Raw genomic sequence first — 25637 nt, forward strand, 5'->3', positions numbered from 1 at the left:
GACACCACCAGCGCCTGTGCCGTAGTGAGGGGCAAGCTTCCCTTTTCCAGTGCTTCTTTATATAAAATTTCCAACTGGGGCACGAGTATGTCCGCGTAGGTAGCATAAAATTTGACTGGCAGACCATCCATCCCGGGGGTTTCATTCCTGGGGAGGCCCTTGATGGCTGCTTTAATTTCTGATTTCGTAATGGGGCCTAGTAATCCTTTCTGCGTGTCTGCCGATAGCCGGGGACCGGGTGCAGCAGTTAAAAACTCGTCTATGTCTGCGTCCCGTACATCCCCAGGTTCACTGTAGAGTCGCTCGTAATATTGCCGGAAAGCCTCATTTATCTCTCCCTGGGTGGACACCACTTCTCCTGTGGTGGCAGTGACCTCACTGATAACCACGCTTGGGGGGTCGTCCCTCAACAATTTTTCCAGCAGGGTCCCCGCCTTGTCCGCCTCTGCGTGGCACAGTTGCGTGTACATACGATGGTCTATTACCCTGAGTGATTCCAGGAGTTCAGCATGTCTAATTCTAGCCTCCTGCAGGGGTTCCCGCTTATTGGCGCTCTGCACGGCTTCCTGCTCTAGCTTGTTGAGCTTGTCTTCTACCTCCATAAGGGATTTATGAACCTCTTGCCGCGCACCCACTGTCACCCCTATTGCCTTCCCATGGATCACTGTTTTAAAAGCGTCCCACTCGATTAATCTAGTAGACGCCGTGTTGCTATTTTCAGTAAAATAATGCTGAATAGTGTCCAATATAGCGAAGCGAAATACTGAGTCTTCTAGCATTTGGGGCGACAACCGCCATGTAGGCACTGGGGTGGGCATCCTCTGCAGCACATTTTCTTATCTTTTATTGATGACTACACTACTCCTTTTAAAGAATGTGATTAAAAGTACTACAATTCCCAGAATGCAAATAACATAGCTCTGTCTGCACATGATGCTTAGACATTTAAAGCATTGCCATTTTAAAGGCATTGCTCATTGTAACTTTCAACAGTATTAGCATCTTAAACACATACTCTCTGCCAAAAACAATTTATCTGATACATTGTTTTCATATCACTGTGATGCTATTATTTTTATGAAACGCCCATGTACATCTTCATTTCTAATCTAAATTTTTAAAATAATTAAAAAGTTATGTACATACCAGTGAATTGAGTTTGAAGATAATATTGTTGTTTTAGCTCTTTCTAGATAGTTTTGACGCTGTTTATTTTTATAAAAACTAAGAAGAAGAATAGTAAACCAGTCTCATACAAAGCAACTATAAACTGGCAATCACTTCAACTTTCCACTCCATGATCGTGAGAATGGCAGCAAAGGAAATAATGTATTTCATTTTAGACTACTCTATCTCCACTTGTGAATGGTTAGCATTTGTTAAACCTTTCCCTCTCTTTCAAAACGAGATTCCTGTCTATGCATTTTCACGATTTTTTCGCGATCATTTCTAAGTAATCACACAAAAAAGGAGTCCAAACCTATATTTAACTTCCTTTTTTCTAAGTTTAAATACTGCACAACAGTTTATTACGTAGTCCTGAGTTGCAAATTAAAGTTTATCATTACTTTAATTGTCTCAAATGTTCTGCCTTATTAACACCCTTCCCAACCAATATACTCTTAGCTCAGTGTATCTGGCAACCCAGTGGACCCAGTAGGTCACACATTCATAGCACATTCTAGAACGAGCATGCTACTTCCAAATGAGATACATCAGGTGTGGTTTACTTGACAGATTCAAAAGCATATACATGTCTGTATTACATTTATTTTTTAAAACAATGGACAATAATAGGATTTCTTGCTAATGCATTCAACACACTACCTAATTTTATTCACTTACATGCTGGCAGCATCCAATCAAATATATCTTTAAAAAAAAAAAGAAAACACCTCAATTTTAACTGCTTTTCTTTTGGAAAAGTACCTCATTCAGCTATAACCTTCTCCTGACTGCTATTGCTCCTTCACTTCAAAACGCTCAGGGTGCATATTGTTGGCCACAGCTATTTCTATTGGGCTAAAGAGGCTGCAAAAAAGAGAGGTATTGACAGGGACTTGGGTTGGCAAAATGGTTAAAACCATTGTGGATTGCCGAGCTCCTCACCTCATGATTGTAAACTGTGGTGGCAATGACCCATGCACATTGACTGGGGTAGAGCTGGAAATCCTAATGAAAGATACCTTTACAGAATTAATGTCGCTTTTCCCTCACACTGTCTTGGTGTTCTCTAATATATGCCAAAGACAGAAATGGAAATGGTGAAATTAATTCTGTCCACAGATTGACAAAGCCAGAAAACATTTTAATAAAACTGTTTCTGCTTTCCTCAGAAACCATAACATGGGCTCAATCTGTAACAACAACCTGCATTTTGACATGCATGGAATTTACAGAAATGATGTTCACTTTACAAACAAAGGGAACAAGGTGTTTCTAAGCAACCTGTCACAACCTGTCACAATGATCGTGATCATGTTGTGAAATCCCAAAACAAGAGCAGACAACCAACTACCACCACCACATTGAAATATTTTAACTTAAAAATATATTCTAAATATTACAATACACACATTTCTAACTACATCACTGTTTACAAAACATATTTGTACAAATATTTTTCTAGTAAGTTTAAAATAAAACTGTGTTTGAACCCTACTTTCCCTCTTCGCGATGACGTCAGTGTTTGCGATGACTTCGCTAACCGTGACAATCGTGCCTTTTTAAGAGGTGTAAAACACATATATGCACACAATTTATAGTATTTTAGATACCAGGGGTTTATTACTGAACTCATTAAAGTCACATTTTTGTAGGTCGTTTGTATGAAAACAATCTTATAAACCATTTTTCAATTTTCGCCATGATGCCGGGAACAGCAGTGATATCCGTAGCTGCGATCAGCGTGAATACGTTGCGAAATGGCAGAACAAAAGCAGACCTTCAACAGCCACCACTGCATTCAAACCTTATAACTGCAAAATGGATTATAACCAACACACTGAACACTTTACTATTTAAAAGACTATAAAAACATGTATAACGTCCTTAATATCTCAATAACACAGTGTATGACTCTTTCAGTGGAATCTGTGGCTGCATACGTCACTGTATCAGTAAGTCTCTAATTCACTGTATAAGTATTTCATTGCAACTGTCAGATGGTGCATCAGTCTGTCAATGGTTCTGTAACGAACTGCGGGACTGTCTTAGTGCATCTATGACTGGGTGCATCAGTGTCTCAATGGATCGGTGATTGGTTGCATGAGTCTCACAGTCAATCTCTGAGTATGTGCATGAGCTTGTTTGTGCATTTGAAACCAAGTATATGGCTGTCTGACTGGATCTGTGAGTCGATATAGGAGTGTCTACGTGGGTGTCTTAGAGTGGGTGCATGACTGTTCAAGTGGGTCTGTGAGTGAGTGCATGAGTCTCTCAGTTGGCCAATGAGGGGTTAGTATCTTAGTGGTTCTATGAATGGGTGCATGGGTCTCTGAGTGGGACCGTGATTGGGTGCATCAGTCTCTGAGTGTATCAGTCACTGGGTGCATAAGTCTCTGTCTGGGTTTGTGGGTGGGTGTATGAGTGACTGTATGGGTGTGTGAGTATCTGAGCGGGTCTGTGAGTGGGTGTATGAGTATCTGAGTGGATCTGTGAGTGGGTGTATGAGTGACTCAATTGTTCTGTGAGTGAGAGCACAAACCTCTGAGTGTGTGAGTGAATACCTGCATGCATGAGTGTCTGAGTGGTTCTTTGACTGGGAGGGCGAGTGTCTGGGTGGGTCTCTGAGTGCATGTGTAAGTCTTTGAGTGGGTGAGTGAGTGGCTGCGTGTATCTGAGTGAGTCTGAGTAGGTGTGTGAGTCTCTAAGTGCATAAGTCTCTAATAGGGTCTGTGACTGAGTGTGTGAGTGACTGTGGGTGTGTGATTGAGTATATGAGGGTCTGAGCAGATCTATGAGAGGGTGTATGAGTGTCTCAGTGGGTCTGTAAGTGGGTGTGTGAGTCTCTGAGTGGATCTGTACATGGATGCATGACTCTCTGTATGAGTCTGTAAATGGGTGCATGAGTATCTGAGTGGGTCTGTGAGTGGGTACATGAGTGCCCGAGGAGTCTGTGAGTAGGTGTAAGAGTCTCTAAGTAGGTATGACAATGTATGCATAAGTCTATGAGTGGGTCTCTAAGTGGGTGTGTGAGTCTCTGAATGGGTCTGTAAATTAGTGTGTCACTCTCTGAGTGAGTCTGTAAGTGGGTGCATGAGTACCTGAATGGCTACATAAGTAGGTGCATGAGTATGTGAGAGGGTATGTGACTGAATGTATAAGTTTGTGAGTGGGTATATAAATGGGGGTATATGTGTCTGAGTGGGTTTGGGAGTACGTACATGAATCTGTGACTGTGACCAGCGAGGGTGTAAATATAGATATAGATACATAGAGGTCCACTAGGATGGCAGGCGGAAAAGCACCCCGACCGCCATGGAAGCGGAAAACAACCGCCCACCGTGCACCGTGGGAAAGCGGCAGCCAAATTAGGATTAACCGCCAAAATAATCGGACCGCGGCGGAACGAGGCCAAGAAAAAACGCCCGTAGCGGGCGGAGATGGGCAAAATCCGTCCGCGGCGGTCAGAATCGCGGCGGAAGAACACCAACCCACCGCAAGTATAGCGGAGATACCGCACCGGAAATTAGGATATCCCCGAAGTTCCCGCGGTACGTACTATTGTCTCCGACCACCGCGGTCGCACAATGGGATGAATGGAAGAGCCAGCGGAAGAGCTGAAGCACAGACACCACGGCAGACGAACTGTAAAAACATGGCGGACGAAGTCAAAACCCCATAAGAAGGCCAAAAAGTGCACACAGAAAACTAGCCATGTCCCCCCAATACACAAAACACACCCCAATGACACAACCACACGGCAAAACGAAAAATACAAATCCCAGGACAACACACCTGTCAGCAACACCCCAATTGGACACACCCACATAGCTGAGTATAAAACCAGCCCCTTCACTGATCTGGGGCTCGGTGGACTGCCAGGACAGGTTTAGGCTTTATACCCCCTCTTGGGATCAACGATCGGCCAATCTTGGCCTTATTTTTACTTCCAGACATAGACGGGCCAGATGGGGTGGCCGCTCATTTGCTAGCTGTGCAATCCAATTATGGAACAAATTACCAGTGGCCTTGCGACTTCAGCAGAATCTTTCCTCTTTCAGGAAAGCCCTGAAATTCCGGCTGTTTAATCTTTATTAGCTATCAGCCCTCCACTCTGCCGACGCTTACACACTCCAGCGCCAAGACGCCTTTGGCATTCAAGCGCTTAATAAGCTTCTTTATACTTATACTTATACCACAATCCCTTGCAAAACTCCAGGAGAGAAGGGACACATACCCCAGCTGTCAGGAGAGGCAAAGGACACAACATTACTAGTCACACCACACACAGCCCCACCTCCACACCTGCACAACTAACCCCCCCTGCACAACACACACCATACACAGCACAACCACCACTCACAATCCTGCACCCACAACCACTTTGCACACCACACACCATGGCCACACAGAAAATGCCCAAATTCACTGAGAGTGAGTTGAAGGTTATGGTAGATGAGATAGTCAGAGTGGAACCACATCTTTTTGGTCCAACAGACACCATTAGCCACAAGGACACAAATGTGGGCAAGGATAGTCCAAAGGGTCAATGCAGTAGGGACCACCCCAAGATCAAAAAAGGAGATCATGAAGCGGTGGCATGATCTGAAGAGGGTGGTCAAGGAGAGGAGGAGCAAGAATCGTGAGCTGGCTCAGAGGACTGGCGGTGGCCCTCCCATTCCACCAAAACCATTCACACAATGGGAGGAGAAGGTGCTTGCCATACTGCATCCAGAGAGTCTCACAGGAGTAGCCGGGGGAGTGCTGCTATGTACTGTCTTGCACAACTACAAAGCTACACCACCTAGGACACATACCATCCATCTGCACCACACACTCACAAAAACATGGCTCACAGATCCAACATTCACCCACTCCCAATCACCCCAAAAGTAGCTACCAACATTACCATGGGGGCATGTGTACAAACAGACAGCACAACAACTCCCACCAGGCCCCCTGGCCCACAGCATCAGCAAGATGGATCCCTCCCCCACCCAGAAGCATGTGTCAGCCATTACACAACCCACATCAAACTCACAGGTAAGTAGCCATCTTCCCTGGGAGGGTGTTTGGGGGTGGGGGGCCTGCACCACTACTCCCACCATTTCCCCTGTCGCACAGCCCAGCAAGATGGATACCTCCCCCACCCCACCCAGAAGCATGTGTTAGCCATTACACAACCCACATCAAACTCACAGGTAGGTAGCCATCTTCCCTGGGAGGGTGTCTGGGGGTGGTGGGCCTGCACCACTACTCCCACCATACCTCCTGTCCCACAGCCCAGCAAGATGGATCCCTCCCCCCACCCTACCCAGACGCATGTGTCAGCCATTACACAACCCACATCAAACTCACAGGTAGGTAGCCATCTTCCCTGTGAGGGTGTCTGGGGGTGGGGGCCTGCACCACTACTCCCACCATACCCTCTGTCCCACAGCCCAGCAAGATCGATCCCTCCCCCACCCCACCCAGATGCATGTGTCAGCCATTACACAACTCACATCAAACTCACAGGTAGGTAGCCATCTTCCCTGGGAGGGTGTCTGGGGGTGGGGGGCCTGCACCACTACTCCCACCATACCTCCTGTCCCATAGCCCAGCAAGATGGATCCCTCCCCCTCCCCACCCAGAAGCATGTGACAGCCATTACACAACCCACATCAAACTCACAGGTAGGTAGCCATCTTCCCTGGGAGGGTGTCTGGGGGTGGGGGGCCGGCACCACTACTCCCACCATGCCCCCTGTCCCACACCTGACAAGGATGGAGTCCTCCCCCACCCAGGAGTAGTTGGAAGCCATTGCAGTACACCAAACAAACTTACAGGTAGGTAGCCATCTTCCCTGGGAGGGTGTTTGCGGCTGGGAGGTCACAAACTAATACTCCCAACATTCCCTCTGTCCCACACCACAGTAGGATGGAGCCCTCCTCCACCCAGAATCAGTTGGAAGCCATTGCAGTACACCAAACAAACTTACAGGTAGGTAGCCATCTTCCCTGGGAGGGTGTTTGTGGCTGGTAGGCCTGCACTACTGCTCCCAACATTCCCTCTGTCTCACACATCAGCAGGAGGGAGCCCTCCCCCACCCAGAAGCAGTTGTAAGCCATTGCAGTACACCAAACAAACGTACAGGTAAGTAGCCAGTGCGTGCACCCACCCATTTTTCACAAATTAAATGGTGCCATATGACAACACTAGCCCTCTCATTGCACAAAGAGGCATACCTACCCCATTGCCAAGCACACTGTGCACACAGGAAAGCTAAGGAAACTGTGACAGCTACCAAAGTGTGACACGCCAATGCACAAGTAGAAGAAAGTCAGGGCACAATAATGCACAGCACCTAGTTACATGTGCATCGCCATGGGGCAAGTGTAACAAGGAACATTCGAAAAATATGAAAGCATGTGTGGTGGCACAAATCAAGATATGCACATGACAGGACAAAAGTATGCAGAAGATGACAATGGCCAGTCCATGGCCAGATGTGACATCTGCTAGGTCAGACAGATAAACAATAAGTCTTCAATTAAACACATGTTGTGCCAGGCCCTAGATGGCAACAAGTCTCTGTACCCTTAATTGTGCACGGGTCGCATGGTATGCTTTGACACCTCACACCATGGACAAGTAATACCTGTACCACTACATCATGTCAGGAAGCACAGTAGTGCACATAGTCAACAATGTGATGATATGTCAATTGTGCAGTGTACAAAAAGTGAATGACACACAGCTAACACAAAGCTTGCCGGGTGCACTGCAATGACCATTTCACATCTGACCCACAGGTGACCAAGAACTCACTGCAGAGGACAACACCAGCAACCTGCATTGCCAGTCTCCACCCCCAGTACAAGGACTCTCGGATGTTGACTCCCAGGATTCCATGAACGATAAGCTCGAGGCCGGCCCATCTGGTATGCTAGGGAGCAATAGGTCCCAGGATCCCATCGTCCCCCCACCACATCTGCACCAACAACAACTCCACAGAAGACCCCTGCTGTCACGGCCTGTGCGGCCACCACCACCACAGCCTGCAACACTCTCGCTGTCCCAGAGGATGACCAGCACACACCCCCGACGGAGGAGGGCAGGGAGAGGATGCGGGTGCCCATAGTGGTGAGGCAACAGGTCCGTGGCAGCAGGGCAGGTGGGAGGGGCAGGGTCACCCAGGGACACCAGGAGGCTGGGACCCACTCCCTGGAACACATCACCAGAGTCCTGGGCGCATACGAACAGGCCCAGGGATGAACGGGCTGGGCGGATGGACTGTTGTACAAGCTCATCCTGCTGATGAGGTCCATCGACACCCGCATGGGACAAATCGTGGACCTCTTGGGCCAGCAAGTTGCGGTACTGAGGGACAGGCATGCGCCACAGACAACACCTCCACCTCCCTCTGGTGGGCCGCACACTGACAGTTCACCATCCTCCCCTGCACCCACAGAGAGGGGTGAGTCCTCAGACCCCACAGGCCCTGCAGCAGGCCCCCCCTCCAAATGACAAAGGGGCCGTCCCAATAAGACCCTGGGAGTATCTGGAGGCCAAGCACCTGCCAGACGCCAGTCACAGAGCCAGCCATGATGGCAACCCTCTCCACCACTGAATTGACTTTTTGGACTGCCCTTCCCCACACTGCCTTGTGAATGGCATCTGTCTGTTGGACTGGGTCACCACAGCAATGTGGTCACTACTCATCTACCACAACTGTCAACTCACTGCTCCACCCCACCCCCAATGGAAATGTACACCCCCTCGCATCTCACCATTGTAAGTAAAATATCCTCACACACATGTTGTCATGTCTGCTCCGTCTGTATTGCCGGATGTACAGACTTCAACATGATCACAATGTACCAGGAGCATGGGCTGAATGTAGGCAAGGAGAAGCCGAAGGCACCTAGGGAAACACAACAGAACAACTGTCACTGGTCTGGGTGTGGCATCACAGACATCACACAACCCCTACCATCAGGATAACCCAACATGCACATGTCACAATGGCCACCAAGTGTCAACATACACGTCCTGTTGATGTTCCCAAATGACATGTCCCAGAAACATTTCCAACCACCACTGAATCTACAACTGGCTGATGCTACAATTCTCACATGCCCCTTCACGACAACAGCAATATCATCAGATAATGGGTATGTTGCACATTGACACCCACCGTCAAGTGAAGTAGCGGTGATGAGCTGTTTACGCAGGTCAACACCTTCCTCCTCTTCACTGTCCTCATCACTGTACACGGCTTGGTTTGCAGGCTGGGGCCTTGGTCCTCACCATCATCCAGGAGCAGGGGAATCTCCTTGCGAATGGCTAGGTTGTGGAACATGCAGCATGCCACTACAATCTGACACACCTTCCTGGGCGAGTATTCTAGTGCGCCTCCGGTCTTGTCCAGGCAGCGGAAACATGACTTGAGCAGACCAAAAGTACGCTCCACCACACGACGTGTCCTCCCATGGGCCTCATTGTAGTGGACTTCAGCCGGGGACCTGGGATTCCGCAGTGGGCTCAGCAACCAGGGACAGTTGGGATATGCAGAGTCACATAGGTATGACAAACACAAATAGACATTGCAACGTCGCAGAGGCTCAGGGCAGCAGGTCACACACACAGCACACCACACGACTAGGCATACTCACCCGCAATCCATGCCCGCTCGGGAAGAAGATTAGCCATCAGCTGGTGCACTATGCTGTTCCGCAGCATGTTGGAGTCATGTGCCGAGCCTGGGAATTTGCCACACACGTGCAAGATGGTCATATCTGCCAGGCACACCACTTGCACATTGATGAAGTGGCAATGCTTGCGATTGCGGTAAATGTGCTCACTTGCCTGTGGTGGCACAAGATCGACATGGGTGCAATCAATGGCCCCAACAACATTGGGGATGTGTCCAAGGGGATAGAACTCTTCCTTCACAGCTGGCAATTCAGCACCCCTGGGAAATGAATGTATCTGTCCTTGTATAGCATCATGGTGGACAGTACATCACGCAGCACCATGCTGAACATCGGTTGTGACATCCCACCAGTGCTGGCCACTGTCTCTTGGAACGATCCAGTGGCAAAAAAATGCAGGGCTGCCATCACCTTATAAGTGGGGTTAAAGCTGTTGGATATGTCCTGCGGGGCTGCAGGTGGGGCTCCAACAGATCAAAAAGGGTTTTCAGGGTGGCTCTGTCCAGGCGGCATTTCCGTATGATCGCAACATCCTCCATGTTCTCCAGCACCGCCAATTGACGAGTCAAATTTGGCCTCCTCCTATTTGAGATGATAGTGGACACATGTCAATGCAATACATCATGAGATGTGCATAGCATATCACATTCTGGATGACACAACGACAACAATGACTGACACCTATAGTGAGTAACAGACCAGCTTACATGTAGGGACACCTCCATGTACACAAAGGCCACACCTGTCAACTTTCACAAGACAAGTACCTCAAACACCACCTTGGTCAATGTGAATGCACATAGGGATATGTCCACATTTCACCTGGGCATGCCTGGGAGTATAGCATCCAGCATATGTGTAACGAATCAAAACCACTGTCTCATATCTAGCTGCTGTACCTGTCACACCTTAATGCGTCATTATAACCTGGCACACATCCACCACACAATGGCTACAGTCGGCACTGCAAAGACGAATGTGTTCATGAGCAGATATGAGAGGCAATGCAAAATAGATAATCATTCATTGAGACAAGCATCGCTGTGATTGTCACTGGACCTCAACACATTGACATGTGCACACATTGTACAGTCCAGAACAACACGTTCCTGCCTACACCAACATCATATCCATAAGTGACATGTGAGTGGGTACAGGCCAATCTACAATACACACACACAAACATGGCACGTGTAGCCATCAGTGGAGTAAATTGAACATTAGCATCGTGTGCACAATCATGTGCCATTGAGCATGTTGGCACTGTGCACTGTTGATGTTTGACAGATGGCCATTGCCATTGTATGGCACCCAAATCGTGGTAGCTACTGCCTGGCCCTGGCGGTGTGTCACCAGCACACCCATTCACACAAGTGCAGTAGTGATAGGCATGGAGACATGTGGAAATGGCGGTTGGCATGCTCCGCCGCCTGAATGGCGGAGCCTCGTGTCAATGTATGGCACCCAAATCGCGGTAGCTACCACCTGGCCCCGGCGGTGTGTCACCAGCACACCCATTCAGACAAGTGCGGTAGTGATAGGCATGGAGACATGTGGAAATGGCAGTTGGCATGCTCCGCTGCCTGAATTGCGGAGCCTCGTGTCAATGTATGGCACCCAAATCATGGTAGCTACCACCTAGCCCCGGCAGTGGGTCACCAGCACACCATTCACACAAGTGCGGTAATGATAGGCATGGAGACATGTGGAAATGGTGGTTGGCATGCTCCGCCGCCTGAATGGCAGAGCCTCGTGTCAATGTATGGCACCCAAATTGCGGTAGCTATCGCCTGGCCCCAGCGGTGTGTCACCAGCACACCCATTCACACAAGTGCGGTAGTGATAGGCATGGAGACTTGTGGAAATGGCAGTTGGCATGCTCCACCACCTGAATGGCGGAGCCTCATGTCAATGTATGGCACCCAAATCGCGGTAGCTACCGCCTGGCCCTTATGCTGTGTCACCAGCACACCCATTCACACAAGTGCGGTAATTATAGGCATGGAGACATGTGGAAATGGTGGTTGACATGCTCCGCCGCCTGAATGGCGGAGCTTCGTGTCAATGTATGGCACCCAAATCGCGGTAGCTACTTCCTGGCCCCGGCGGTGTGTCACCAGCACACCCATTCACACAAGTGCGGTAGTGATAGGCATGGAGACATGTGGAAATGGCGGCATGCTCCGCCACTAAAATCGCGGTAGCACACCCCGGGCCCTAGCTTTGTGTCACCACCATGGAGCATGCCTTTACAGCCAATGGGAGCCATGATTACGGTAACCTTCAACTTAAACATTTTTTTTCTAACGTCATTGAACCTTCTTTGACTCAAGACAAAGGAACTTTACTGGACTTACGCCCCAAAAGTAAATTCATGGCCCCAACAAGTCATAAAGTTCTTGACACTTTTGGGAAAAGAGATAACCAACCTATTCCATGAACAACAATCAAAAACCAGCAACTTGACTTTAAATGAACGCAACATTATCAAACAACTAGCATCGGATAAAGACATTACATTTTGTAAGGCAGATAAAGGAGGAGCTCTTGTGATACTAGACACCTCTTTCTATATGGAAAACGTTGAAACACATGTAAGCGACCAAGACACATATTTGAAAATGGCTTCAGACCCCACTAAGGAATTTTCTTCTATTCTGCTGACCATTGTTAATAATGCTCTACATCAAGGCACCATCAATGAAAGAGACAAACGTTTTCTCATTGTGGAAAATCCTAACGTTCCGTATCTATATATGATACCTAAAATTCATAAAAATCTGGAAAAACCACCGTTTAGACCCATCGTAAGTACTAGAAATTCCATCCATGAGCCCATAGGTAAATACATAGACAAGCACTTGCAACCTTTGGTTCAAAAGATGTCTACATACTTGAAAGATACTACGGACTTCCTTATCAAACTGAACAATATAGAAATTCAAGATCACGCTCAACTTCTCCTGTGTACCATAGATGTCAAGTCATTGTATACTTCCATCCCTCATGATTTGGGTATACAGGCAATAGAATCTTTTCTAATCGACACTGACAAGGACGAAGACATGAAAGTTTTTTTACTTGAACTCATGCATTTCACTCTATACCACAGTTATTTTATTTGGAACAATAGCTACTACATTCAACTCTCTGGTACATCTAGGGGGAATTGCGCTGCTCCAGCGTATGCCAATCTCTTTATGCACCGCTTTGAGCTGGATCACATCTTATCTCAAGAATAATGGTTGAAGAATTTGTTGATTTTTTATCGATACATCGATGACATCTTTTTAATTTGGAAAGGAACCCAAGCGGAACCCTATTGGCACACATCACACACCTCAACTTAATCAATTAACGCATCCAATTCACTCATGAAATCAACCATAATCATATCACATTTTTGGATGTTGACATCACAATACATATCAACCAATTAATTACTTCAGTGTTTACCAAAACTACTGATCGCAACAATTTATTACACTTTTCCAGTTTTCACCAAAAATCTCTCAAAAAACATCTCCCTTATTCCCAACTGTTGAGGATTAAACGTATTTCATCCACGGAAGGGATTTTCCAGGAACAAAGTCGTCTCCTTATTAACAAATTCAAGAAAAGAGCATACCCTGCTCCCATTCTCCAAGAAGCTGAAAACAGAGTGAAAACCAAGAATCGTACTGATTTACTTCAGAATCAAATTCTCAAGGTTCCTAATGATTCACGATTAGTTTTCTTATCCAAATTTTCTAATCAAAGCTCAAAAATTAAGAAAACAATTCGTAAATATTGGCCGCTATTACAATCTGAACCAGATTTCAAAGGAATCTTTGACCAATTGCCAATCTTTGCCTACCAACGAACACTGAATTTGCAACAACTATTGAACAAGAGCCCTCCTGAACCCGACAAAATGTACAAAGGAACTATCCCTTGTTTAAATTGCGGTGGCTGTAATAACATCATCAAGGGTACCAATCTCATGCATCCAACTAAAGGCACACCAATCAAACTCAAGGTTACGGCCACTTGCGACACTAGCAACGTAGTGTATCTACTGAAATGCCCATGTGGACTTCCATACGTGGGAAAAACTGAAAGAAAAATTAAAACCAGGCTCATCGAGCACAAAAGTAACAATCGAACTAAAAACATCAAATCCACAGTGGCAAAACATTTTTCTGAACATAATCACAACTGCAGCCAACTGAGATATATGATTTTGGAACAAATCTCGATTCAACGAGGGAGAGACAACAGTTCCTTCCTGCTACAACGTGAATTATTCTGGATAAACAGACTGAATTCTGTTTACCCACATGGACTCAATGAACGTCTCGAATTTAGTTGTTATCTTTAACTGTTATCTATTTTAAGTCATGTATAATTTGTCATTCTTAAATACTTTGTTTTGTTCTTCCACATTTTTCTCTCTCCATGACTTCTTACTTTTTTCTTCATGACTTTTCAGTTTTTCTTCATGACTTTATTTTTTTCTTTGTCCTTTCTCCTTTTCCATTTTATTTTTCCCTCGCACATTATTCTTAGCTTATTTACATATTGTTCCATGATTTATTGATGAGTTTTGTCCGTAATACGGCTTCATTATTGGTTTTTTCCAATGTTTACGCCACATGTTCTCCTGCCTTACCCCACTTATCATTTTTAGGTTTCTTTGGTTAAACTACACGCACACTAGTCTTTCTTCACTCTCAATAGGTCACATGGTACGCTTTCTCGTTTTACCCTGCCTATCACTTCCGGGTTCTCTTAGATATATTTCTGTTGTTTACTCCGCATGTTTCATATCAACTTCGGTGAGGCTTCGTGCACTTTGTTCCGGTGTTTTCAGGTATTTAGACCGTCATTATTGGTTGCACTTACGAGGTTGAGATTCTTTACTATTCTTCGTTTACTTCGTAATAATTCACTCGAGCACCTTTTCACTAATGGTTCCGCAATTCTTAAACAGGAGTGTATCGGTTTCTTTTACTTTCCTACTTACACGCCAATGACACGAGTACCATTGATACTTCTTTTCCGTAATTTTTAATGGGAGTGTATTGGTTCCCTTTACTTTCCTATTCTCATTTGTTCACACGTCAATAACACGAGCACCATCGGTACTTCTTTTCCAACACGCGATATTGGTTTCTCACTACGTGTAAATTATAACCCGCATTAGATATCATAGTCTTGCATTCCGTAAATCCTGGACCTATGCCTATTGTCCTCCTTTATTTTTTCTGTAGAATCATTCCCCTGAAGAAGGGCGAGTCCCGAAATGCATCGGGGACATCTGAAAACTCTTGTCTAAAGAATGAACATGTATTTGCGAACCTCTTGGTCGTTTGAACTATCTTTGAAAGTATGAGCAGTATCATACGCATGAAAAGTTTCATGAATTAAACATGTTATAACCAAATCACATCGTCAGTACCTTCTTCAAAAGCGGGTTGCCGCATTGTGAGTGCTACAGTGAGGACGTCTTTCCCTGAGACGCAATTTGACATTTATCGATTGACACCTCAACGATTAGGAGGTGGTACTCACCAGCACCAGATAATTTTTTACAAGGATCACCAGTAATTACATTTTCTCCAACTGAGAGTGCAACCGTTTTTCAATTTTTCATTACGGTGGCATGATGCAATTTTGAAGATCGCGGAAGGCGTGCTCCGCCACCGCGGAGGCGGTCATTGGCTGGATTTGAAAGATGCACCATCGCGGTAGCGCGCCCTAGGCCCCAGCGTTGTGTCACCGCCATGGAGCATGCCCTTACAGCCAATGGGAGCCATGATTGCGGTGGCATGATGCAATTTTGAAAATCGCGGTAGGCGTGCTCCGCCACCATGGAGGCGGTCATTAGATGCATTTGAAAGAGGCAGACCTGGACCACCAATTGCTGCAGCTTGGCACCTTTGAAACGACCCCAGGGGGATATATATGTTTGGGAGTGAGCCTCACATTTCCACTGCTCTAAGAGTTTGCTGCCTGAGACCCCTCACCTACTGCTGCCTCCAGGGACTGCTGCCTGAGACCCCTCACCTGCTGTTGTCTCATGTCCACAGTGATGGCAAGGACAGAGAAGATCCGTGCCTGTCCCTTTACGAGCGAGGAGCTAAAGGTCCTGGTGGATGAGGTGCTCACACAGTACCAAAGGCTATATGATGCCCCAAATGTCGTGGTAAGTCTTCAACAGTGGTGGGGTAGGACGGGGGGGGCACACATGTAGTTGGACTGAAGCAGTATGTGCCTGGGAGTGTGGGGAAGTGTCATGCACTGCCTGACATGCTGTCTCCAGGGGGAGGGTGTGTGTACCCAATGCCACAGCTTTCCCTCCCTGCACATGTATGTACGAGTGACCTGTGTTGTGTTGTCAGCCATACAGTGATACAGAAGGTTGTTCATGCTGTAGTCAGGACAGTGATTGCTTGGCTGGATGGCTGTGTGTGCCCCTGTAGTCCATCTCAGTGTGAGCCCAGCTGGCCTGCACAGTCCCCGCCTACAAAGACAAGGACACCTCACTCAACTTACAGAGTATGACATCAGTCTTTTCACATTGCACTCCAGCTGTGGGCCATCTCAGCACTGTATTTTGCACACAACTGCCCTTGTGAATGGTATTTTGTATTTTTGTGATCATGTCCCTCAATGTGACCACCATGACACATTCATCTATTCACAGGACAGGGACATTGAAGGCTGCGCAGTCTTGGACACAGTGAGTCCACCCCCAAACACAGGTTGAAATGTGATGTATGTGTTGCTCAAGCCAACAATGGACTGGAGTGTGGGCAGGCTACATGGGTGTTTCAGTGCTGGCATCCTGCATGTGCGTGAGATGTGCAGGGACTGTGTTCCCCCTCACACCTGCATGCTTTAACATCAGCTTTTCCCATGCAGGTGTCCCATGTGAGCTGTACTATAGTCTCTGATTGCCAATTTAATTGGATATGTGATGATTTTGTATCTTGCTGCTATACTGATAGATGTCTGTACATGGCACTGTGTCACTGATCATTTCCCCCTCTTGTCTCCCATACCTGCAGCTCAAGGTACACCAGCGTAAGGCCGTGTGGAAGGCCATTGCAGTGAAAGTGCGAGCTCTGGGGGTCTCAAACCGACAGCGCACCCACTGCCACAAGAGATGGGACGACATCAGCCGGCTGGCAAAGAATGTGGCCAAGATGACCTTAGTGCTGCTTCCTCGCACTGGGCGTCTGGCACGGCGCAGTATGACACCACTAATGGGGCACATCTTGGTGGTGACACAGCCTGAGCTGGATGCACGTTTGAAGGAGCATCAGCTGCAAGCCAGGGGTGTGCATTTGGGGAGTCTGACTTTGGCTGGGAGTTGCTGTATGTGTACAGAGCCTGTGCCAGCGCTGGCCTCTGTGATGTTGGTAGTGTGATGATGTGGCATGTAAGTGGCTGCTGGCCTGGGTGCCTGTGGCATGCATTTGCCCTACCTGTACTTACAAAGGTGATTTGGATATTGTGCCTTCACATTACATTTGGAGTTGTGCTCTTCAGGTTTCTTCTGCATTGGTGTAGTCTTGGGAATCCCATGGGAGGGAACAGCAGTGTGCCCAATCTGACTGTGTGTACATCAATGCATGCACCCATATTGGGGAGGCCTACACATCTTACGGCAATGTGCAGCATTATATTGTCCCCAAGGTATGACATGGTGGGTGGCATGGGCTAATGTCCATTGTGGACTGTCATGTTGTAGTCTGGGTCTGTGTTGTCCCCTCCTGTTCCATCCAGTTCTGTCATTGTCAACAAGTAGTGTGCCCCCATCTTGTCCCTAGGTGTGCTCAGAACTAGTCGTGTGTCTGTTTGAACTGAGCCACAAGCAGGGTGTTGTGCTGTGTGGTCATCACATGGCTCACTCATGCCTGAGTTTACTGTTTCCATGTACTGCTTGAGTCTACGTAGTGAGTTGGCCCGATGTGATTGCACAGGGTGGAGTGCAACATGTAGATTTGGTCAACGTTTGTCATGCATTGCTTGCATATGTTTGTTCTGTTGCTGCCACTTACCTGACCCTACATCCTTCTCTCTCATGCAGCATCACCTGTGGTTACGGAGGGACAGGAGATGGACACCAGTGGGGGTGAAACTAGCATCACAGCTGCCCAGGAACCAGCGCCTCAGAGGGGGACAGGAGTCTGCCGGAGGAGTCCCAGCCTGAGATGCAAAGCACCACATCATCCGATGCCAGCTGGGATGCTTCCATGTTGGAGGGCACAGGGAACGGGGACTCTGCATTGACTTACACCACACAACGGCCATTGCCCACCCTTCCAGCCACTTCCTCTGGTGCTGCCCGTGTCCACCTCAGTAAGAGGGGAAGAGTGTCCTTCACCCCTGGCACCGCTGCCCCTGCCCCTGTACCCCCTGCTGCCATCAGTGCTGTGTCTATGGACCTTTTGTGCCAGCGGTGTGTAGGCCAGACAGCTCTACTCAATGCCTTCATTGACCAGGACAAGAAATTGGCCCAGATGGTTGCTTTCATGGAGGGCATACATTCCGACGTGGGTGGGCTGCACCGGACAGTCCAGGCTTTGACATCAACAGTGGTGTCTGCCCTGCAACAGGCACATACTCACAGTCCAGCTCCAGTCCCTTTGTCCACCCCCCTGGCAGTGGCCACGTCTGACGATAGGTTCACATACATCAAAGTCACGATACAGCACACGGAGCACACAGCAGCAGCAACCCAAGCGGTCCCAGGCGCAGACACCATCCCCACAGAAGACCAAAGGCACCCCAGAGCACAGGGAGAAAAGCCCGTCAGGCAACACCAGTGGACAAATAACAAAGCAGCAGACCTCAGGCACACATGCCTCAGTGGCATTCCCATCCAAGGACTCTCCTGCCCCTAAAGCATCGTGCAAAGATAATCGTACAGTGTCTGTGCCCACCAAGGAGGTCGTGCATGCCAAGGGTACACCTAGGAAGGGCTCCAAGGCAGTATCACCAACCACCTCGACTCCCATACCAAGCCCAGTGAAGCAGGGGCTGGAGGGCACTGTAGGGGTAACACCTAGTAAATAGGGGAAGGGGGGGGCAGAGGCAAAGCCAGGCAAAGTGTTCCGCTGGGTCCAGCACATCACCAGAGGGGCTGCCAGTGCCTGCACCTGCTTCAGCAGTGGTGGTGGGTGCGCCTGTTATGCCCACACCACTTCCCATTGATCCAAAGTCAGGCAAGCCATTTAGGATCCCCAAGAAGTGGAAGGGCACCCCTCCACAATCTCCCAACCACACCGTGTCTCCCGTCTGCATGACTCCACCTCCACGTGCCACTACACCACCTGGTCCAAGCAGCCCTCCGGCTTGCCAAGCCACTACCTCAGCTGTTCCGCTCTCTCCCCTGTCAAGTGCCCCAATAATCCCCGAGACACAGCCAGCTCCCAGTCCGCCTGACAGCCAAGTCTGAGTGTTAGTCACCCTCACACACCTGTCTCTCACATAGGTGGGCCTGTACTGCACATTGTTGCCCCCTGACTGTGTTGCTGACCATGGAAAGGTACAGTCGCACACATTCCCTGTGCAGCTTCTCATGGACTCAGTCTGTACCCTGGACTGTCCACTGGCCCTGTTGCGCTTTGCTGTGTTGGACCCTTCCCTGTGCAGCTTCTCATGGACGCTGTCTGCACCCTGGACTGGCCACTGGCCTTGTTGCTCTTTGCTGTGTTGGACCCTTCCCTGTGCAGCTTCTCATGTACTCAGTTTGCACTTTGTCCTGCCCACTGGCCTTGTTGCTCTTTGCTGTGTTGAACTCTTCCCTGTGCAGCTTCTCATGGACTCAGTCTGCACATTGTCCTGCCCACTGGCGTTGTCGTTCACAGCTGTGTGCCCCCTGCCTGTGCGGCTTCTCATGGACTCAGTTTGCACTTTGTCCTGGCCACTGGCCTTGTCGTTCACTGCTGTGTTGCACCCTTCCTTGTGCAGCTTCTCATGGAGTCAATCTGCACTTTGTCCTGCCCACTGGCCTTGTCCATTCACTGCTGTGTGCCCCCTGCCTGTGCAGCTTCTCATGGACATGCTCTGCATCTTGTGCCTTGCTCTTCTCTTCTCATGGTACCTATCTGTGCAATATGTGAATAAAGACAGTTTCTCCTGTTGCCTATTTTGTCAGTGTCCTTACTGAATAAAGTTCTTTTGCTGAGTGTAAATGGTTTACTGTGCCACATGGCCTGTGCGGCTCTTCAACATGGTCAATGTTTGGGCTCACTTACTCACTTTTGTTTAGGGGTGACAGGGTCTTCATTTCTTTTTGACCCAGATACTTGTGGTAGCAATGGTGGCAATTTTGAATGGTTAGCAGTAGTCATTTACTTGATTGGTTCATGTTGGCTCTATTGTACACATGTCAGGGGGGGGGGGGTCACTGCCAGCACAGAGTGGGTTTCTGCACACAGTATTGCAGGCAGGATGTCCAGGGTCATCATGTATTTGTGTTCTTCCTTTATGTGGTGCCCAGTGGTGTATGTGTGTGGTCGTCTTGTGATGGCCAGTCATCCTAGTCCCATGGCTTACTTTCCATGTGTGCTCTTGGATGGCCAGGTAGTGTGCAGTGTGAAGGGGGTGAGTTTGTGGGGAGTGTTGATGTGTGCATGCCTCTGCAATGTCAACTACAGACATGTGTCACCCGGGAGTTGTGTGCCTGTTGTTTTGATTGTTCATCCCTGTGGATGTGGTTGTATGACCATGTATGAGTTGTATGTTGTGCACTGTGCTGTTTGTTGGTGTGTCCTTGCAGTTCTGTCTGACTCCTACTTGTTGTTTCTGTCAATGGGAGTATGCAGAGTGTGTTACTGGCAAGTCAGTGTTGTGTTTTGTTGCACATCCATGTGTCTTGTTGCTGTTTGTGGGGACTGTGCGGACCTGCTGCTCCACACTGCCATTGTGGTTGTGTTTTCTCATGCCTTGCTGTCACATGGTGCCTTATTGCCTCCAGTGTGGCATGTTGTGTGTGCTGTCATGCCCCCCCTATATGTGCATTCAGCTGCCTACCCATTGTGGGTCTGCACTCCCTCTCTTTGTGTATGGTACACTACTGCCATGTCCCCTACTGACATGCAGTACACTTCACTTTGGTGTGAGCTGTCCCTTTGGTTTGTATGTGTGTGTGCCTCCCCATGACTTCATTTGTGCCACTGGTCTTTGTGGTACAGTTCTTTGTCCAAGGTCAATGTGTCACTCCGGGTATTTCCCCAATGGGTCATGTGTGATGTTCTGGTGCTGTTTGTCAGTCATGGTTGCTCCTATGCGGTTCAACTGTGTGTGCTGCCCAGTCCTGTGGTCAAGTTTTTTCCATCTTTGTGTCCCAGACTTGTGCATCTATTGGGTGTTGTGTTGTATGTATGTGTGTTGTTTGTGTTTTTGCTTCACTTCCTGGGTGTGCTGTTGTCTTTGTGCTGTGCTGTATGGTGTTGATTGTGTTGCTGTTCTGTCACTGATGTCTGTGTGTGTGTCTGGTATGCTTGGTGTGCACACACCGCTTGTTGTGCATGCAGTGCTGTGTTTGTATGTTGCCTTGTTATTGCCTGGTGTGCATCCCCTGATGTCCTGCTGTGTTTGCTAAGTGCTTGTTCTGCCTGTGTATCTGTTCTTTGTTTCCTGTGGCTGTGTTGTTCTGTGATGGTTCACTTCTTGTGTGTGTTGTGGTATGTTGTCTGTGCACTGTTCCTGAGTGATGAGGTTGTGCACTCCTGTTGTGTCTGTGCTCCCATTGCCTTTCCCCAGTTTAGTTGCACGGGGCATGTCTGTTGTTGTTGTTTTGCCTCTGTGTGTGTTTCTGTTGGGTTATGTGTTTGTCTGTTGTATTTGTTTCCACATTTGTGATGGCATCCTTGTTTGTGTGTGTGTGTGTGTGTAATGTCTGTGGCTGAGCCCTGGGTGTGTGGTTGTTTGTGTGTGTATTGACTGGCAAGTATTGCCAGCCTTCAGTGTGTTTGGCACTGGTGTTGTGTGCTGCTGGTGTGCGGGGGAGTATGTGTGTAGATTCTTACTGGTGTTTGATAGTCCTGAGGTATGTGGATGGGCCCTGTGTGTAGTGCTGCTGGTGTGCTCCTGTGAAGTAGTTTTATGGATGTGTGGCTGTTCACAGTTTGACTTCAGGGCCTTCCTTTCATCCTTGTGCCTATACGTGGTTTACCTTGCTGTCTTCCTGTGTTGTTGCACTGAGCTGTCTGTGGTTTAAGTTCACTGACTGTGCCAGCCATGTGTGCTTTGATGGTGTTAGGGTGTTGTGCTCTGTTCCTTGTGTTGATGTGATGTACACATGCTTGTTGTGTGTCTCCATGGCCTTCCATTTGTGTGCAGCCCACTTTGGTTTCCCTATTTGTTGTGCTCCATTGCTGTTGGCATGTGGGGTGTGTATGTGTGTGTGTGTGTCAGTCTGTGGTATGTATGTGTGACTGCTGTGTGTCCATTTGGATGTTAATTCCTTGTATGTGTTCATTTTTTGTGAGTCCTCATTTAAATTTCCCTGAGTGTGGTGTTGTGTGTGTTTCCCTGGCTCTGTGATACTGTGCCGTGTGTTGTGCGTTCCTGTGCAGCCACTCCTGCAGTGTGTGTCTCAATGATTGTTTGTTGTGTGGTGCAGGGTGTGTATTGCCCTGGCTTGTTGTTGTGCATGGGGTGCACAGGAGGAGCACATGGCATGTGCCTTCATGGGGTGTGCTAGTGTGTGGTGGGAGTGGGTGTGGCCCTGTGGTCTTTTGCCCTGCCCATGCCTGGCACTGGCCCTGCCTTCTGCATTGTGCGCATGTATTTGCTTGTGTTCGTCGCTGCGGTGACGTGACTGGGATATTACTGCGGGGTGATGTGTGGGTGCCCTTGTGGATGTGTCCATGTCCCCCCCTAGGGTGTCTGATGTGGATTTGGACCCTGTGTCAGGCTGTGTGTTGTGTGTTGTGTTTGTGTTGTTGCGTACCTGTGGCGGTGTCCGCGGTAGTCCATGAGTTCCTGGTGATGTAGCAGGTACAGCACTGGAAAGACTTGTAGAGCTGGGTCCATGGTGGTCGTGACCGGGACTCTGGTTTCGCGCTCCGCTGTCTCTGGTTGGGCGGTGTCTCTGCTGCGGTGCGTCTGCTTGCTTGAGTCATCCTAATTTGTGGAGCGGGGCAGACGTCATTGCGCACGACGGTGAGTCTCCATTGGCTTCCACCGCCGCGGTGGTGGGCGCTCTTTGATGGCAGTGCGCTTCGGGAATTGGCCTATGTCTGTCCATACTAATATGGCGGGCGTGATGTCTGCTGCTGGCGGGCGGAAGAAGGCATTTTTCCGCACCGCCAGCACCGCCCTACATCCTAATGGACCCCATTGTGTTTTATATTTTCACCAACATTCGTGGAGATGCTGCGACGGTACATGGGGTCACACTGGCAGTTGCGTCATCATCACGAATATTGGGTGAGATAAAAAAATTCTATTTGGGTCACAAAACGTGTGTCACTAACATCATAATTTCTCAAACATGGGGTAAGAATACCTCCAACCTGACCCCTTATGTTAGTTTTGAAAGAAATGTTCAGCCCCGTAAACCGTCCCTGATCGATAAAACGGCTGCGCAACTTTCTGTTCAGGTTGATCCCAGCCAATCACAGCACTTCAGCTGGTGCAAGCATTCACAATATATCGCGGAATCCTCGCAAAATATCCAGGACCATCACAAAATCACCACAAAACATCTGCAACCAGAGATATCACTACATTGTTCGGTTTTAATTCCTCAAAAACTGCTGAACAGGTTTGCACCAAATAACCAAAAAGCACAATCTGCATAACAACATCTACTTTTTCGCCAAATTTGGCGTAATTCCGTCCAGAAGTTCAGGCTGTAGGTTCGACAATGCGTTCCTAAGGGAATTAACATTACAAATGCACCCTTATTTTGCGCTCCTATTTCTCGATCCCCACTGCACGGATCACCCCCAAACCTTCCTTGATACACAGAACCTACGTTGACAATTGTTTTAGACAATTTCGTGAAGATTGGTCAAAAGATGCCAAAGTTTTAGGCAAGTAAAAAAATGCTTTTCCTATGGAAAGTAGGTCCTAACTATAACTACCTACTGGCAACCACCAGTAGGTAATACACACACATATACATCCATTCCCTTTACTTTTGGCCAAGTTGGTGGAAGGAATGAAGGAACACAAAACACACCCACACACATAAGGGGGTAGGTATGGTATTCATAGTGAAGGTGCGAGTTATCATTTGCATTGCTTACCACAATGAGCCCTTTACAAGGGGTTTAGATTTATTTCGCAATAATACCTTTGTGTTAAATGTGCTTTTTTAACCTCCGTGCTTCTGAGGTTTTTTTAAAAAACATATGTTAAGTGTTCTGAGCACAAGAAACTACAAATGCCCGTTAACACACTTATTTTCAGTGAAAATCAACATCTATCTATTACAGAGTTGTTGATAGCATGCAGGTATTGTTATGGTGCTTAATCAATAGTAAATGCAATAGTTAGCTTGCAATTTTTTTAGTGCTGATTAATATATATTGGTTATTTGGTTCAGCTCTGTAGATTCTAGGAGAAATAGTTCCGAGCACAGGGCTTGTCCTAAGGTCAGACACTGTTTTAAATTTCCTGACCATAACCGAAATTATGTACAATGAGCTCTAGAGGTAAGGCTGTAGCACAAAATGTCTAGCCAAAGCACAGGGTCAGTGCCTACAATCTGTTGTCTATAACATAATATAGATTACAGTTTGCTTTGTGGTCATGTACTCTGAGGAGGGTCATTAGAGTGCTCAAGGTATTACCAAAAGCCAGAGAAGTTCAAAGAATCTGGAATAGCCAAAGGTCAAACACAATAAAATCTTTGGTGCATGGGGGTTAAACTTCTCATAATGCAGTTAAAGATGTTGGAGGTAATGTAATATCATTGCACTAGTGCTGCCATTTATAATGTCATTTTGATATTTTCTGTGTGTGACATAATGAGTGAGGTCAGGAACAATGCATTTATGGAAAAATGGTCGAGCAGTCTCCCAAAAATAGCAAATAGCAAATCTCTGTGGAATCTAATCACAATATATTCTGGAATACACGAAGTAGTACTGCTAAGGTACTCGGTTATATACTTTTAGATGTCTGTGCGGATAGGCCCCAAAACATCTAAAATGGGCATACAATGTCAATATCCAGCCAATATTGATATACATTTGGTATAGAGAGAAAGAAATGTGCCGTCTTTGCACTTTTACTAATAGGATGTAGAAGTTACGCTTCGGCCTAACTAGATGCCGAAGCTGGAAAAGTATAGCCAGGCAGCCACCATGCTCCTTATATGCACTTACCTTGCAGCAGCTGGCCCGCTGGTATGATCTCCTGCATCTCAGTTCTTTTCCTGGCACCTTCATTACCAAAATCACTCTTCTTCCCAGTGTTCTCCCTTGAGGGATCAGGGAAATAGCTACTCAATCCAAAATGGCGGCGACCCACAGACTATTATTTTATTTTCCCCAAACCATTATGGTGCAATACTTTCTGATTTCATTTCTTTTTCGGCTATAAAAGGAAGTCAGAATTATTTTTCTTTGCATCGCAAAGCTTGGGCAGTCTGGTCATTAACCTCTTCACTCCCAACTAGTTCCAGTGATACCTGGTACCAGTTTGGCATTTCTTCTCCCAAGTATTCCCGCTTGCTCTTTAGCCCACTCCTTGTCACTGGTTCGTCTGTAGGGTTCCTTACCTGCTCCTTTTATCTGTGTGTTCTTCAGACCACTCCCTGTTGCT

At 47.6% G+C, this 25637-nt stretch overlaps 1 protein-coding gene across 2 annotated transcripts in view; it reads left to right on the forward strand.

Moving 5' to 3' along the window:
* LOC146812984 (killer cell lectin-like receptor subfamily B member 1B allele A) overlaps nt 1–25637 on the forward strand; it is an 866152-nt gene that overhangs the window by 486733 nt on the left and 353782 nt on the right. The window lies entirely within an intron of this gene.

The sequence above is a fragment of the Triturus cristatus genome, chromosome 7 (genome assembly GCF_964204655.1).
Source record: "Triturus cristatus chromosome 7, aTriCri1.1, whole genome shotgun sequence".
Taxonomy (NCBI): Eukaryota; Metazoa; Chordata; class Amphibia; order Caudata; family Salamandridae; genus Triturus; species Triturus cristatus.